Raw genomic sequence first — 16,570 nt, 5'->3', positions numbered from 1 at the left:
TATCTCTGCCAAGAAAACCCCAAACGGGGTTGTGAAGAGTCAGTCAGGACTGAACATCAACGCAGCTAATAAGTCACTGGTGGGGGGGTGGGGCAGGATTATGAACTCAGGTCTTCTTGATTCCATGGCTAGCACTCCACCCACTATGCCGTGTATCTGCTAACAACACCAAGAACAATGATAATAAGGAACATTTACATAGCACTTCTAAAGGCTTGCAAAGCATTTTACATATATCACCTCCTTTTGAGACTCGCAACAATCCTGTGAATTAGAGGAAAATAAGGCACAGAGAACTTAGTGATTTGCCCAGGGTCACACAGCTAGTCCGTGTCCAGAGCAGGATTTGAACTCATGTCTTCTGACCCTGTGCAAGTCACTTGATTTCCTCTGGGCCTCAGTTTCCTCATCTGCATAAGGAAAGGATTGGACTGCCTCTGTCCATGTGATCCTATGTATGTATATTCTGCCTCTGTACATGTGATCCTATGATCTATGGCCATGGAACAAATGGGACAAAAGCATCAGAGGCCCAATTCAGCCAGTGGCTCCATCCTAAATCAAGTCCGAAATGAATTTCAAAATGTACACGTCGCTTGTTTCAACAAGTTCATTCATAACCAAGCCCATAACCAGAGCTCTGGGAGAAGCTGTTAGCAGAGCAGATGCTTTTGATTAAAGGCAGTAAACTGATTTTTTTTTCTTCCCAAGCTCTTGCTAGAAATAATGTGTATTGGAATTTAATTTCTCCTAATAAAAATATTCACTGCGCTGATGAATCTCCGTTTATAGCTAAAGGCAACTGGCTGACTTCTAGTTCCAGCAGGACAGCACCTCCCCCATCAGGAGCAAGAGAGGACAGGGTGGGGTCACTCCCACGAGGACAGGCCCTGCACATTTTGGAGTGCCTCCCAATCTCCATCAGTGTATGGAAGTCCTAGTGTGAAAGCTCCTAGTTTGTGACTTTTAGCCCCAGAGAGTCACCTGGGGCATTGAAAGTGGCTCTCCCAAGGTCAAATAAAAACAATGTGCCAGTTAGGACTTGAACCCAGCTCTTCCTCACTCCAAGGCCAGCTCTTTAACTATTATGTCAGTCTTTCTCCACTAGAACCTAAGTTCTTTAGTTTTTGTCTTTCCTTGCATCCCCAGAACTTAGACCAGTGCCTGGCACGCACTAAGTGTTTAATAAATGCTTGTAAATGCTGTTGCTACCGATGTCTCCTCCCCTACACATTGCATGAGCTGAATAAATGCATGTTGAATTGGATCAAATGCTGGCCTGAATGTTCCCCAGGCATGGGGAAAGGGAGAAGATTTTAGAGTCCTAGGATTGTAGGTTTAAAGTCCAGTCCTTTCATTTTGCAGAAGCTGAGTCCCAAGAAGAGGACTTGACTTGTCCATGGTCTGAAGGTAGAAAGTTACAGAGTCTGGATAAATGCAGAACACTTTCTATCAGCAAGATGCTCTTAACATGGGAAGCATCATTGATACTGACATTGATATCTCTCAACTTACAGAGTCCCTGTGGCCAGGCTCTCTGGCCCAAGTACAGCTGGGTATCTCAGGAACCCCAGGAAGGACCAACAGATCCAATGAGTTACCCTCCTCCCATCGTGATGAATGCCTTCCTGATACATCAGCTGCCCAGTTAGAAGATGGAATTCCTGACTAGCCTGGGAGGAAGCATCTCCTTTGCATTTATTATCTCATTGGCAGGGAATGAAGCAAAGACAGTGACCAAAAACCAAAAGAGAGAACTGTGGGGAATATTTATGAAAATGGTTAATAGCGCTCATTTACAAAAACAACAGACTGTTGAAGCGGGAAAGAACCTTAGCATTCCCCTCTCTCATTTTACAGAAAAGGAAACTGAGGTTCAGAGAGGTGAAGGAAATTGCTCAGGTCACACAGTTAATGATTGGCCAAACTGGGACTTAAATCCATGCCTTTTTACCCAAATCTAGAACCAACTTGCTTACTTCCCTGTGAGTATTAACTCACAATTCTATAGAGCTTTAAGGTTTACAAAGCACCTTCCTGACCACTCTCTGAGAAAGGTAATAAAAGGATTATTGTCCCCATTTTACAGAAAGAGAGAGGAGAAGTGACTTGCCCAGGGTCACTTAGTTGGTAAATGTCTGAGGCAGAATTTGAACTCAGGACTCCGGACTTCAAATCTAATGTTCTTTCCACCCAAGTACATGGTCGCTCATGATGTCATTATCCCAAGACAGGATGTTATGAATTGAGAGCTGGAAGGAATCTCTAAGCCCACCGAATCTAACCTCTAAATGAGGAAACTGAGACCCAGAGAGAACTTATTTGCCCCAAATCATTTGGTGAATGAGAGAAATGGGATTCAAACCCAATCCTCTGACCCAGCCTTCTTCCCACTGTATTGTCATAGTATGTCGTAGATCATGGCACCCTATCTCTAGAGATGGAAGTGACTATAGACAGCTTCTAGCCAACACTTTCACTTTATAGATGCAGAAGCTGAGATCCAGGAAGCAGGATGTGGCCTAAAGGCACCAGTAGGAAGGTGGGATTTGAACCCAAATCCCATACCACACATGTCAAAAGAAGTCAACTACCTAGTGTCCGCCCATTGATTAAAATGTCAGCTTGGCTCGGCAATCAGATTGTAGATTCTGGTTCCAGCAATCTCCACGTAATCAAGACCCTAATTCTTCAGGTCACTTGGTGAAGGGAGGGCATGGCCAAGCCACAAGGACCCATTGCTGGGGGCAAGCTCAGCTGCCTTGGTCAGGCAGAAAGGGGATGGGGAAGAGTGCAGTGAGTGGGAGGAATCAGAAAAAGACCTAAAAGGGAGTTAAAGTCTGGAGAAAATGGATCTAGGTGGTAAGAAGGAAGCAGAGGGAAGCCTCTAGGAAGAGAAATGGATGCGGAGGAGGGAAAGAGAGGGAGAGGACAGAAATGGAAGCTGCAGACACTGTATACTTCTGGTGCTGGTTCAGTATAATTCAATTCCAGAGGTGGCCCAGTAGATAAAATATTGGACTAATAATCCTGAACACCTGAGTTCAAACCCAACCTCAGGTACTTATTGGTTATGTGAAGCTGCACGAGTCTATTTGCCTCCCTTTCCTCACTTGTAAAACTGGGGTAATAACAGTACCTACTTCCCAATATTGTTGTAAGGATCAATGCAAGGTACTGGGTATACAGTCTGTATCTTTCCCAGGAGGGTTTCCTGACATCTCAGGGTGGATAGAGTGCTGGGTCTGGAGTCAAGAAGACCTACGTTCAAATCTAGACTCAGATTCTTACTAGCTGTGTGATCCTGGCCAAGTCACTTAACCTTTGTTGCCTCAGTTTCCTCAACTGTAAAATGGGATAATAACAGTACCTACCTCACAGGGTAATCGTGAGGATTAAGTGAAGTACTTCTCCCAGTGCTTGGCATATAGCAGTCAATATAAAAAATGCTTATTCCTTTCCCATGGGATTGCACATGAAATGCTCTTTCCAGTCACCACAACTCCTCAGTGCTTGCCTCGCCTCCCCCCAAAGACATAAAGCGCTTCTCCCATTTCCACTTTCCATCTACACATTGCTGCCCCAGCCCTGGCGCTGCTCCACTCCCAGGATGAATGTCTTTGGACAGTGAAAACCTACGTGAAATCATCCCTCATTCCACAGCATGTTCCCACTACATCATTTCTTCCCTGTACCAGTGATTCTGAACCCCTGGATACCAATGTTCAAACTCCATTCTTGGTTCCCCACTGACTGAGCCTTTATTCCCATGACCCTCAACCCAACACTACCAATGTCCCCCTCTAAAGCTACTCATCCTTTCCACTGTGCTCTGTATCTCTGCCTGCTCCATAAGTGACACATTAGCTTTCATCTTAAAATGTTTCCTTTCCTTCTCCTTTCATCTTTAGGCTCTCACTGAGATCCAGCTCCCTCAAGATGACCCGGCCTCCCTGGCCACCCTTCTCAGCACTGGTTGTACTTTCATTTATCCCTCCGGACTCACTAGGGGAGGTGGAATACTCCTTTTTCCCCATTGCCACTTCCAGGCTTTCACTCTACCTCCATCACTGAGTAACCTCCCCTCCTCTGAGAATCACTCAATCCAAATCTAATACTCAGTTAAAATTCTGGTTGCTGTTATCTTTCCTCAATGACTGCATTGCCTGGCTGTATGTGTACGTGTGTGTGTGTCTGTCCGTCTTCATTTTTCTCTATGTCTCTCTGTGTCTGTCTGTCTCTTTCTCTCTCTCCCTTTCTCTCTCTGTCTTTCTCTCTATCTGTGTGTCTCTGTCTGTCTCTCTGTCTCTGTCTCCCTCTCTCTCTCTCTCTTTCTCTGTGTGTGTGTTTGTGCAAGCATGTCTGTCTTTGTTTTTCTCTGTCTCTATCTCTCCCTTTCTCTCTCTGTCTCTCTGTGTGTCTCTGTCTCTCTGTCTCTCTGTCTCTCTCTCCCTCCCTTTCTCTCCCAAAACTCCTCCCCCCATACTAGAGGACTTCAACATACATATTGATAACTCTCTCAAACACTCTAACCTCCAAGTTCCTCTACTTATTCATTTGCCAACTTAGCCGAACACAAAGACGGCCAACACCCACAAAAGCACCATTTCCATTTTTATGAACTCCAACACTCTTCTCTCTAAACACAATCTATTGTCTTTCCACTTTTCCCTCTACCACCCCCCAAACCTGTCATTCATCCTCACTGTCACCTTCCATCATTCTGCCTCTCAGTTGTCTCCTAGGGTACCACCCCTGCACTGGCTGAATTCTCTTCCCCATTTGAACCCCTTGGTGAAATGATTCAACTCTATACTGTCCTCTTCTCTGAAATCCCTTGATCCTGATCTTGTAAAAGATCTTGCCCTACCAAGATTCAGTCCTTAATTTTCTCCTTCTATCATGGCCACTCTCTCACTTATCTTCAATTGTTCCCTATCTACTGGCTGCCTCCCTTTTGCCTATAAACATACCTATGCCTCCCCCATCCTCAAAACACCTTCACTTCATCCATCCCTCCCTTCTAACTATTGCCCCATATCTTCCCTGCCTTTTGCGGCTAAACCCTCCTAGAAGGAGCAGTAATAGCTGCTTCCATTCCTTTCCTCTCACTCCTAACTCCCTGAAGTCTAGCTTCCAACCTCAACATTCAACTGAAACTGCTTTATCGAGAATTACCAGGTCTCTAATCTCATTCTTCATCCTTCTGGACCTCTGTAGCCTTGACCACTGCCGAACACCCTCCTCTTCATACTCTCTTCTCTCTAGGTTTCTGTGACACTACTCTATTCTGATTCTCCCCTGCAAAGCAGGCTTGATAATACCTTTAGCAGCAACATCACAGGGTTATTGTAATAAATGAAATCCTGTCAGCAAAGTATAATGTTTACAAAGGGGTCTGACCACCCCTTCTCAATCTCCTTTGCTGGATCCTCATCCAAATCATGCCTCCTGACCCTGGGTATCCCCCAGGGCTCTGTCTTGGACCCTCTTCTCTTCTTCTTCAATAGCATTTCACTTGGTGATCTCATCAGCTCCTATGGATTCAACCATCATCTCCTAGACTCTCCCTTGACCTTCAGTTTCGCATCTCCAACTGCACTATTGGACAACTTGAACTGAATTATTCTCTTCCCATTGGATTGCACATGAAACGTTCTTTCCAGTCACCACAACTCCACAGTGCTTGCTTTGCCTGCCCCCCAAAGACATAAAGCACTTCTCCCATTTCCACTTTCCATCTATACCTTGCTGCCCCACCCCTGGAGCTACTCCACTCCCAGGCTGAACTTCTCTGGACAATGAAAAATCTACCTGAAATCATTCCTCAATGAAACCTTACGTGACCTCATTCCACAACATATTCCCACTACATCATTTCCTCCCTGTACCAGCGATTCTGAACCCCAGGATACCATTATTCAAACTCCTAGATGTTCCCAGAACCAAAGTCATTATCTTTGCCAAAAACTCTCTCTTTTTTCTGACTTCCTTATTACTACTGAAGGTACCACCACCATTCTCCCAATCAACTAGGCTTGCCACCTAGGTGCCATCCCTACTCTCTCCCACTCCTCCTAGCCAGTTTGTGACCAAGGTCTGTTGTTTCCATCTCTGTAAGATCTCTGGCATATAGCCCCTTCTCTTCTCTGACACTGCCACTCCCCTGGTCCAGGTCCTCATCATCTCACTCCTGGAGTATTTCAATAGCCTGCTGGTTGGTCTGCCTGCCTCAAGTCTTTCTCCACTCCAGTCCATTCTCCTCTCAGCTGTCACATTTATCTTCCTGGCTATGTCACCCCTCATATCAGTCCAACCCTTTATACACACCCATTATCTCCCAGATCTTCACAGAAACCCCTATAAGAGAGACAAGGCAAGACTGCATGTTCCCATTTGCCAGATTGGGAAACTGGAGTACAGAAAGTATGTTTTACTCAAGGTGCCCCACAACCTCCTGCCTCTTTTCCCTCTTTCTGAGTCCCTGTGGTAAAAATAATCATAATTTACATTTAGATAGGTTTGAAAGTTTACAGAGCACTTTACAGACAGGATTTCATTTATCACAATACCCTGTGATGTTGCTGCCAAAGGCATTATCAAGCCTGTTTTGCAGATGAGCCACAGAATCTATCTCTCTGTGACTCATGGTTACATAGCTAATAGCTGCTAGAGGCGAACTGTGAACAAAAGTCTTCCTGACTTCACCTTCTGCACTTTATCAATCAGTCAGTCAACAAACAACCAATCAACCCAATAAGGGCAGAGAGAAAGGAAAACAGAAGAGAGAAATGGCAGAGACACTACCCCTTTTCCTCTGACCTATTGGGGCCATTGGTACAATTCAGTTCAAGAACCACTTATTAAGTTACTAATACCACATATTATTATATTTTACATATTAAGTTATTAACATTACTATGTGTCAGGTTCTGTGGAATTCCCTGGGGTTACAAAAAGAAAAATGCAACAGTCTCCAACATCTGGAAGCTGACATCCAGTTGGAGAAAACAGCATGCGTGGTTGCCTTGCTGCCTCTTTCTTAGAAAGAAAGCTCAGAGCACTGGGAGCAGTACCCCTTTGGGCATGGGGAAATCCAATCTCCATTCCTCATGGGGTTCAGCTAATCCTTACCTTACATCTTTCATGCCTGTGACTCAAGAGCAAGCAAAGCAGGAACTCTAAGTCACTCAGCCTCCATACCAGAACAAGAGAGAAATCCATGTTTGTTTGTTTGTTTGTTAGTTTTCAATGTGACTACAAAGGTCATCAGACTGAATTGGGATCATACTGTCCAGAGGAGATTCCCCAGCACGTACCCATTCCCTGAGCTCATCCATGGCTGCAGCCATTCCACTCCTTTCCAGTGAAATATAATTCACTGCAGCCTTGGGACTGTACCAGCTGGCTGAACATTATAGGGAATTATGCCCTAGTTACTTCTTAGCATTTAAGGTTTATTTATGCTCTGAAAGACTTCCATTCTTATTGTCTCACATATAGCCTGCTATGGTCCCACTCTCCCCAATGGGGGGAAACTGCAAAGAGGCCAGTTGAGGCTGGATACCAGAAACAACATCCTAACAAGGGAATGGGCTGTCTGATAAGGTTCCCCTTTATTGCCTGCTTCTGCCTCTGGGATCAACTAAACATATTTAATCCCTACTTTGTTGTTTGTTATTCAGAAGATTCAGTTGTGTCCAACTCTCCATAATCCCATTTGGGGTTTTCTTGGCAGAGTTACTGGAGTGATTTGCCATTTTCTTCTCCAGATCATTTTACAGATGAAGAAACTGAGGCAAACAGGGATAAGTGACTTTCCCAGGGTCACACAGCTAGTAAGTGTCTGAGGCCAGATTTGAACTCAGGTCTTCCTGACTCCAGGTTTGGCACCACCTAGTTGCTATTCCACCGGACGGCCCTTCCAATACTTAAAGAGCAAAGATGTGGCACAGTGGATAGAGGACCAGACTCAGACACTTAGTAGCTATTTGACTCAGGCAAGTCACTTGATCTCTATTTTAGTTTCCTCATTAACAATAATGATAGCACATACCTCACAGGTTCAAGGATCAAATGAGATAATATTTATGTAAAACACTTTCCAAAGTTTAAAGTGCAATGTAAATGCTGGTTATTATTAGACAACCACCATGCCCCCCTGAGTCTTTCTTCTCTGGGTTAAACATCTCCTATTGCTTCAACAGACTCTCATATGGTGTATCTATTTAGACTGTCAACGTCCTTCCTAAAATGAGGTTCCTAGAATTACACAGAACACTCCAGAGGAAGTCTAACCAAGGTAGAGGACAATAGGACCGTCACCTCCCCCATCGAGGCCACTATGCACGTCAATACAGTCTGACATCAGAATAGTTTTTTTGACTACCATGAAGGGGTGTGATGGTAAATGTTTAACAACCAGCTCCCAGGGGGTTGGGGAGAGGGGGAATATACCCTCAACATGCTTTTAAGTTTAAACTGTACTATCAACATTTTGTCCATCATTTGTTTTAATTTTAGACAATCAACAAAACAACAAATCAAGCCCCAGTTTGTAGCATTTGCCAATTTCCAAGGTGTAAATTTTCATACTGAAAATTTCAGTTTGCTCTCCCCAGCCAATACAAGCCGACTGCAGCTCTCATCTGACCCTGTGTCGCATTAGTGATTGATTCATATTATATCTGCAGCCCGTGAAAACCAGTGCTTAGCACAGTGCCTGGCACATAGTAGGCTGTTTACTGACTGACCGACTATTGATTAATTAACATCTCCCTGCGATCTTTTTTTTTTTAATTAACCAGTATTTAGTAATGTTTCCCTTGCAAAGCTGATTTTTTTTTTACCCCAAGTATAACCTGTAATTTGTTGAATTGAATGAATTTACATTTACTCTAATACTGAAATGGTTCTGTGATCCCATCAATCTAGAAATGCCTTCCAGGGCTGCAGATCACCCCGCCTGCTCATCCTGTACCACCTTATGTGTGTCCCCCGCCCTCCCAATTAGCCATTGGGGCAGATAATGGTTCAGTGAATAGAGTGTCAGAAGGAGGACCTGAGCTCACATCCAGCCATGTGACCCTAAGACACTCAACCTCAGTTTGCCTCAGTTTCCTCGTCTGTAAAATGAAGATAATAAGAGCACCTACCTCCCAGAGTTGTGAAGATCAAATGAGATATTCGTAAAGTGATTAGTAAGTGCCTGTCACTTAGTAGGTGCCATATAAATGCTAGCTCATTGTTGGGGAGCCATCCAATGTGCTGAGGGTCTTCTTCCATCTTTCCTGACATCGTGAGGCTACCATGACACACAGGCTGTCCTCAGACCACCCCTTAGTCCTGCTATGTAACTATCTCTTTTGATCACACATTTATTCCAGTCCTTCTTTGGAGTTCCCTGTTTACAATATAGTATATCGCCTGCTTCTCCCATCTTTCTTCTCAGAATATTCACTTTTGAGAGAAGGATTAGGACTGGATTTGTGATTTCCCCAGAAGAGGGAACTCCCAGGGGAAAAAATCTCCCTGCACTAATGCAAGTCAGCACCTTCTCAGCAAATTGCAGACTCACTGAGTTGCCTAGAGTACTGAAACATTTTAGTCAAAAAGCACATACTATGTGCTGAACTCCAAGCTACATTAAGTGACTTGCCCAGGGTCACACAGACAGTTTGTGTCAGAGGCAAGACCTGAATCCAGATTTTCTTTGCTCTGTGGTCAATATCATTCACTATGTATACCACACTGTATTTCTCAAACTCTTATTTTCTCATTGAAATTGGATCAGTACTCTAGTCTGTTGAAGCATTCAAACTCTACTGTAGAGAATGCATCTCTGATGGGCTGGCCACATTGTTCAAATGCCAAACATAAGTTTACCTAAAAGACTATTTTACAGAGAACTCACACAAGGCAAGTGCTCACACAGAGGTCAGAAGAAGTGATACAAGGACACTCTCAAGGTCTCTCTGAAAAACTTTGGAATTGATTGTGAGACATGGCAGACCCTGGCACAAGACCTCCCAGCATGGTGTGCCCTTGTCAGAGAAGGCTCTGTGCTCTATAAGCAAAATAGAATTGCAGTAGCCCAAAAGAAATGTGAGATGTGAACATTTAGAGATATTTGTCCACTCCAAATGTTCATGCTGACTGTTTGTGCTTTACCTGTGGTAGAGCCTTCTGAGTTCATATTGGTCTGATCAGCCGCAGCTGGACACATTGTACCATGACCACCACACATTAATGTCATTTTGGTCTTCCTTGAAAATGAAGAACAACCAACCCAACATCTAGAGGAGAAAAGAGCCGGCTTAAAGAGGAAAGAAGGAAGAAGAAGAAAGGAAGACTTAGGTTTGGGCTGTGCCCTAAAGCCAGGTCTGGAAGAAGACTTCAGCTGTGTGGGATGCTGTGCAGAAGGTCTCTGCCCAGAGTAGAGGGGAGGAAGGTGGGATGAAGGAGATGGGAAGATCCTTTCCTGCTGACAGATGCCATGAGCCTTTCCTCAGCCTCTTCCAAAGCTCCCTGCAACTCCAGGGCAGTGAGAGGTTTGCAACCAGGCCCTTGCCCAAAGCCCAGGCACAGGCAGGCAGCCACATTAGCAGACCTTCCCGAAGAGAAAGCACACTGAGCTTATGGCGTTTGTCATCCAGAAATAGCTCCTTGTTGGGGGCACAAACACTTTGCTTCCCATCATGTGTAACATGGAACTGTGTGATCACCAGGCCCAGATTAAGATCTTAATAAGCTAGAGGTGAATGATTTTATGGGGGGAAGAGGCGAAGGGAGAGAAGGCTAAAAAAAAATCACACAAGATATACTAGGAGCTTGGCTCTTCTTTAATTACATTCTTCCAACCTTCTTTGTAGAATAAAATTGAATATTACAACAGGAAGATTGTCTAACCCAAACCCTTCATTTTACAGAGGCCCAGGGAGGACAGGTGACTTGTGCAAGGTCGCACAGCAAAATAGAGGCAGAGTTTATAGCAGAGCCATAACTAGCCACTCTAAATCTAGCCCCTGGAACAAGGACTATGAAAGGCATTTGCAAACCCATTTTTAAGAAATTAATTGATGGGGGCAGGGAGGCTATGGCATGAAATGGGAGCTTTTGAAAAGAGACTCAAACCTCAAACTCAAACCTTGTTGCCCAGTGGGAACAAGACATAGACTCCAGGACCCTGCCTTCTAGGGAGAGATACTCTTGCTGAGGAGGCTTCCACCTGAGAATTATAGGATCCTAGATCCCAAGGCTAGAAGGAATCTGAGAGCCCATCCCCTTCATTTTACAGAAAGATTAACTTGCCCAAAGTCATAAAGGTAACAAGCATCAGAAGTTGGTTTTGAACCCACACTCTCTGACTAGATTCAGTGCCCTTTCCATTGTACTATGCTGGAGAGCCAGGGCAGGGCTGGGCCAGGAAAGATCTCAGCTGGCAAAGAGTTGGCCTGGAGTAGGAATGGGGGGTGATGGGTAAGGGGTAGGGAAGAAGCTACCATCTGGTAGCTTCCTACTTTAATTTGCTATTCTACTTAATTGGGTGTTACTAAAGAAGCAATTGGGTGGCGCCATAGTGCATCGAGTGCCCGGCCTGGAGTCAGGAAGACTCATCTTCCTGAGCTCAAATCTGGCAGGAAGGCAAGCAGGCAACAAGCATTTATTAAGCGGTTTGTATTGCTGTTTGGTTGTTTTTTGGTCATGTCTGACTCTCTGTGACCCCACTGGCGGCAAAGACACTGGAATGGTTTGCCATTCCTTCTCCAGCTCATTTTACAGATGAGGAAACTGAGGGCAACAGGCTTAAGTGAATTGCCCAGGGTCACCCAGCTAGTGTCTGAGGCTGGATTTGAATTCAGGAAGATGAGTCTTCCTGACTGGAGGCAGGGTGCTTTATCCACAGAGCTGTCCCATTAAGTGCCTACTATGTGCCAAGCACTGGGCTAAATGCTGGGGATGACACAAATATAAGCAACAAGAAAGTCCCCCCCTACAAAGAGCTTTCATTCTAACAATGGGGAAGCCTGGAGGGGAATGAAGCATGGCTGGTGGGGCCTGTTGCCCAAAATGGAGACCTCCCCCAAAGGAATCCCCCAGTGGGAAAAAGGGGCTGGGAGAAAGGACATTCCAGTATGGGAAGGCCCTCCATCACTGAAGGAGTTTCCAGGGTGAAACAGCAGCTGAGCCATGGCGGCTAAGCCCAGAAAGCCAGAAGCCCAGCTTGGAGGGAATGAGGGTGGCAGAAATCAATACCATCCTATCAATATGCACAGGGCTGATGGAGTGCTTTTGAAAGCAGCCTTGTATAGTAGAAAGAGGGCTGGATTTGGAGGTGGAGAACCTGGCCTGGGCTCCTGTCCCAACTCTGCCTTTTGTCATCTAGTGACCTGGGGCCAGTGACTTCCCTCCCAGGAACTCAGTTTCCCAATCAATAAAGTAAGGACTTGACTAGATCCATGTAATAACAATGCTACTTGCTGCTACTGTGGCTCTGTAAGGCCAATAACACCAGCACATAGGAGGGCTGCTAGCATAGATTCTTTGATCTGCTTTTCTAAGGAAAGCAACTTTAAGGCATTTACAATCTCACTTTAATTAAACATACATATATCATTCACTTAGTTCAGGGGAAAAAGTCAACACCCTGAACTTTGGAGAAAGCACAAAGAGAAATTACAAGCAAAAATTATATAAACAGAGCAAACAAACACAAATCATTAGACAGGCTTCTGTCTGACCATAGCAATAAATACATAGTTCCCAGAGAGAGAAGCACCAACATCTGGGTTTTCAAATCCAGGGGGTTCCTTAATGGCTACCACACCAACACTCTTCCAATGAGTGAGCCCCAAACAAAATGCTAACCTCAGAGTATATGGACACTTCTTCAGGGTCAGAGTGCTTCACACTTCTCGTGACCTAATTAGCAAAAGGGCGTGGGCCTTCCTACAAACAAAGGCAAGACTGAAGCAAAGGCACTTGATTGCCTTGGTGCTGAGAAACACTCCAAAAGAAAAAACAGTAAAAATGTCCCACTTTGCTTGCCCTTACAATCCATAATCCCTAAGACTCCCCCACATCCAGCTCTCAGCCCATGTGTGTCACATCACAACTCTGGGCCTCAGTTTTTTCATATATAAAATGAAGGGGTTGGACTTCCATGTCCCTTCCAGCTTGAAATCAATGATCCCAGTACTTCTCAGGGAGCTTACGTTCAATTGGAGAGATACAACAGCCCTCAGGCAAGTCAATGGCAGGGTTTGAACCCAAATTTTCAAGGCTGTGTGTCTCTCCTCTACGGGTCTGAGAAAGATTAGGAGGAGGAGCTCACTGGTCAATACTGAGCACTGCCCATGAAAAATACGCATTTGACTTTAGAGTCACTTATCCCACAGGGTTGTCGTAAGGATCAAATGAAATAATATTTGTAAAGCATTTAGCACGGTTCATGGCACATATTTAGCATTTAATAAATGTTTCTTCCCTTCACTTCCCTCCTATCTGACTTTGGAGAACCATCATATAACTCTTTCCAGAGACTCTGGGGAAAAAAATTAAAAAGCTAAGTATCTATCCCATCCTTAAGCCCAGACCCAGCTGGTGTTTTAATATCTTCTTGGGAATTGAGGCTACCATTAGTCACTGGTTTCCCAGGGGATCATCTCCTCTGCCCAGCCCTGAGTAGTATGGCCAGAGATGATTTTTAAATGGATGGCTGAGATACCAGAATGAAAGTGAATTATGAGGTCTGTCTTAACAAAGGTTTTCATAGAACTTTATTCACGACTAGGGGTTCTGGAAAGAACTCAAAACATGTCCTGGGTTTTGATTAACCCTGCTGCTCTTAGCTGTTGGTGATTCCACATTGCCCTACTAAACAAGTATTTATTGAGCACACCCTGTGCATAAAGCCTGAACTAGGCAAGGTAGGGGGATATAGAGAAAATAAGGATTCAGCCTGTTTTTGTGTTCCCCATCAGATTGGGGAGATAGAAAATACAAAGGAAGCAACTTGAGAAATTACAAAGAAAATATTAGCAAGAGCAAAACTACACAATTGAGAGATGTCGAGGAATGCAAAAGTGAAGGAGTGATAGAGTAAGGGTGGGATGAATCAGAAAAGGCCAAATGGAGAAAGCAGATGGGGGAAACGCCCTAGGGCCCTAGGGACTGGGTATGAAGCTGCCACCGGGCACCCTATTCCCTGCCAAACCTTGCATTTACAGAAACCATCAATTACCCCTCCTTCTGGTAGCTTCTTCTGAGAGGCACTTAACCAGATCCTGGCCTCCAGAACACCACATATCTCAAAGCACAATTTATATCTACTCAGAAAAAGGCATCTTAGGGGATAGGATCATATATGGAGCTAGAAGGGACCTCAGAACTCATCTCCTCCAAAACCCTTGTTTTATAGAAGATATTGAGGTCCAAATGGAATATAAACTCCTCGAACACAAGAATTGTCTTACTTTCAGTTTTGTATTCCAATCACCTCACACAGTGCCTGGCATCAAGTAGGTGTTTAATAAATGCTTTTAAAATTGAACTTGACTTTAAGCCTAGGGATATTGAATGATCTGCTCAAGGTTACACAGGCAGTTAAGTGTCAAAGGCAAAATTTGAATCCAAGACTTTGGTCTCTAAATCTACTGCTCTTTTGTGTGACCTTCCTTATCTGTAAAATGAGGAGGTTGGAGAAAAATAAGCAGAACCAAGAGAACTATTTATTCCATGACAACAACATTGTGAAGACAACTTTGAAAGATATGAGAAGACGATGACCAACCACAATTTCAGAGAAACGATAATGATAGCTATCAATTATATGGTTCTTGAAGGTTTACAAAGTTTTTTAGAAATGCTATTTCATTTATCTTTACAACAACCTTGAGCTGTATCTGATATTATCCTCATTTTGAGGAAATTAAGAGAGATAGAGGCTAAGTGATTTACCTAGGGTCACTCAGATGCTAAGTGTCTGAGGCCGAATTTGAACTCAGGTCTTCCTTTGTCCTGGTCCAGTGCTCTGTGCACTATGGTGCCACCTAGCTGCCCTCATGATAACAACATGCTACCCACTTCACAGAGAAGTCATGGACTAAGAGTGCAGAATGAGACACACATTTCTGGACATAGCCAAAGTGAGCATTTGTCTTGCTTTGCTATAGAAATTTACTACAAGGGTTTTCTTTTTTCTTATTAAAAGAGGTTTCTTTTTTTCCCAAGGGAGAAGAGGATGAAAGAAAAATAAATTTTTGCTCATTGAAAAAAAAATGTAATATAAAAATAAAATAAAATGGATTTAAGCCAGATGAGTTCCAAGGTGCCTTCTAACTCTAGCTCTATGGTTGTCCTATGACATCTCGGGGGTATGGTGAAGCTGTGAGTCAGCTCTACCTCAGCCAAATTCCTACCACCATCACCAGACGCAACACAGATCATAAACCACTGAACCTTACTTTGGGACCAGCTTGTCTGAGGCACTTCAGATAACAAATAGCTATTGTTTTCCAGTATTGATCTAGTTGTAATCATAGTTATAGTCAAGAAAAGGCAGCTAGGTGGCACAGTGGATAGAGGATTGGTCCTGGAATCAGGAAAACTCATCTTCATGAGTTCAATTCAGCTTCAGACACTTACTAGTTCTGTGTCTCAAACTTGACCCTGTTAGCCTCAGTTTCCTCATCTGTAAAATGAGCTAGAGAAGGAAATGGTAAATTATTCCAGTATCTTTGCCAAGAAAACCCCAGATGATGTCATTTAGGGTGGAACATGACTGAAATGACTGAACAACAACTCTAGTCAAAAAACATTAAGTACCTACTATGTGCCAGGCACTGTACTAAGTACTAGGGACATGAATAGGAAAAAAAGAAAGACAGTCCCTGACCTCAAAGAGTTTACAATCTAATGGGGAAAGATAATACAAAAAAAGAAGCTTAAAGTGGGGGTGGGGTGGAGTTTACAAGAGACCACTAAAGGACATATTTGTGGAGTCAAAACCAAACCTAGCAGCATATGGAAAAGGAAGAGCTTAGCTAGGAAGTTTGGAGAGGCAGCTGAGGGTGCTGAGGAGGTATTGAGTATCAAGGCTAGATTAATCTAGAGCACCCTTCCCAAGGAAGGTGATCCATGTCACAATTGCTTTCAAACAAGGAACAGAAATCCTTAGAGAATTTACCAAGGTGAGTCTTCCATCCTTGCTTCATCTGAACACGGAAAACAGCAAAATGAAAATCACCTTGAGTCTGTGTTGGGGAAACTCAAGCATTGATGAGGTTTGGTAATTTAGTTACCCTCCTCTTATCCCCTTTCTCCCCACTGCTACCACTACTACCACCACCACCACTACCATCACCACCACCACCACCACCACCACCACCACCATCACCACCACCACCACCACCACCACCATCACCACCACCACCACCACCACCATCACCACCACCATCACCACCACCATCACCACCACCACCACCACCACCACCACCACCACCACTACCAACACCACTACCACTACCATCACCACTGCTGCCACTGTTGCTGCCACCAGACTCCCTATCCT

This window comes from Trichosurus vulpecula, chromosome 1 (assembly GCF_011100635.1).
Source record: "Trichosurus vulpecula isolate mTriVul1 chromosome 1, mTriVul1.pri, whole genome shotgun sequence".
In the NCBI taxonomy this organism is placed as follows: domain Eukaryota; kingdom Metazoa; phylum Chordata; class Mammalia; order Diprotodontia; family Phalangeridae; genus Trichosurus; species Trichosurus vulpecula.
The sequence above is the reverse complement of the archived record's forward strand: the minus strand, read 5'-3'. Positions refer to the sequence as shown.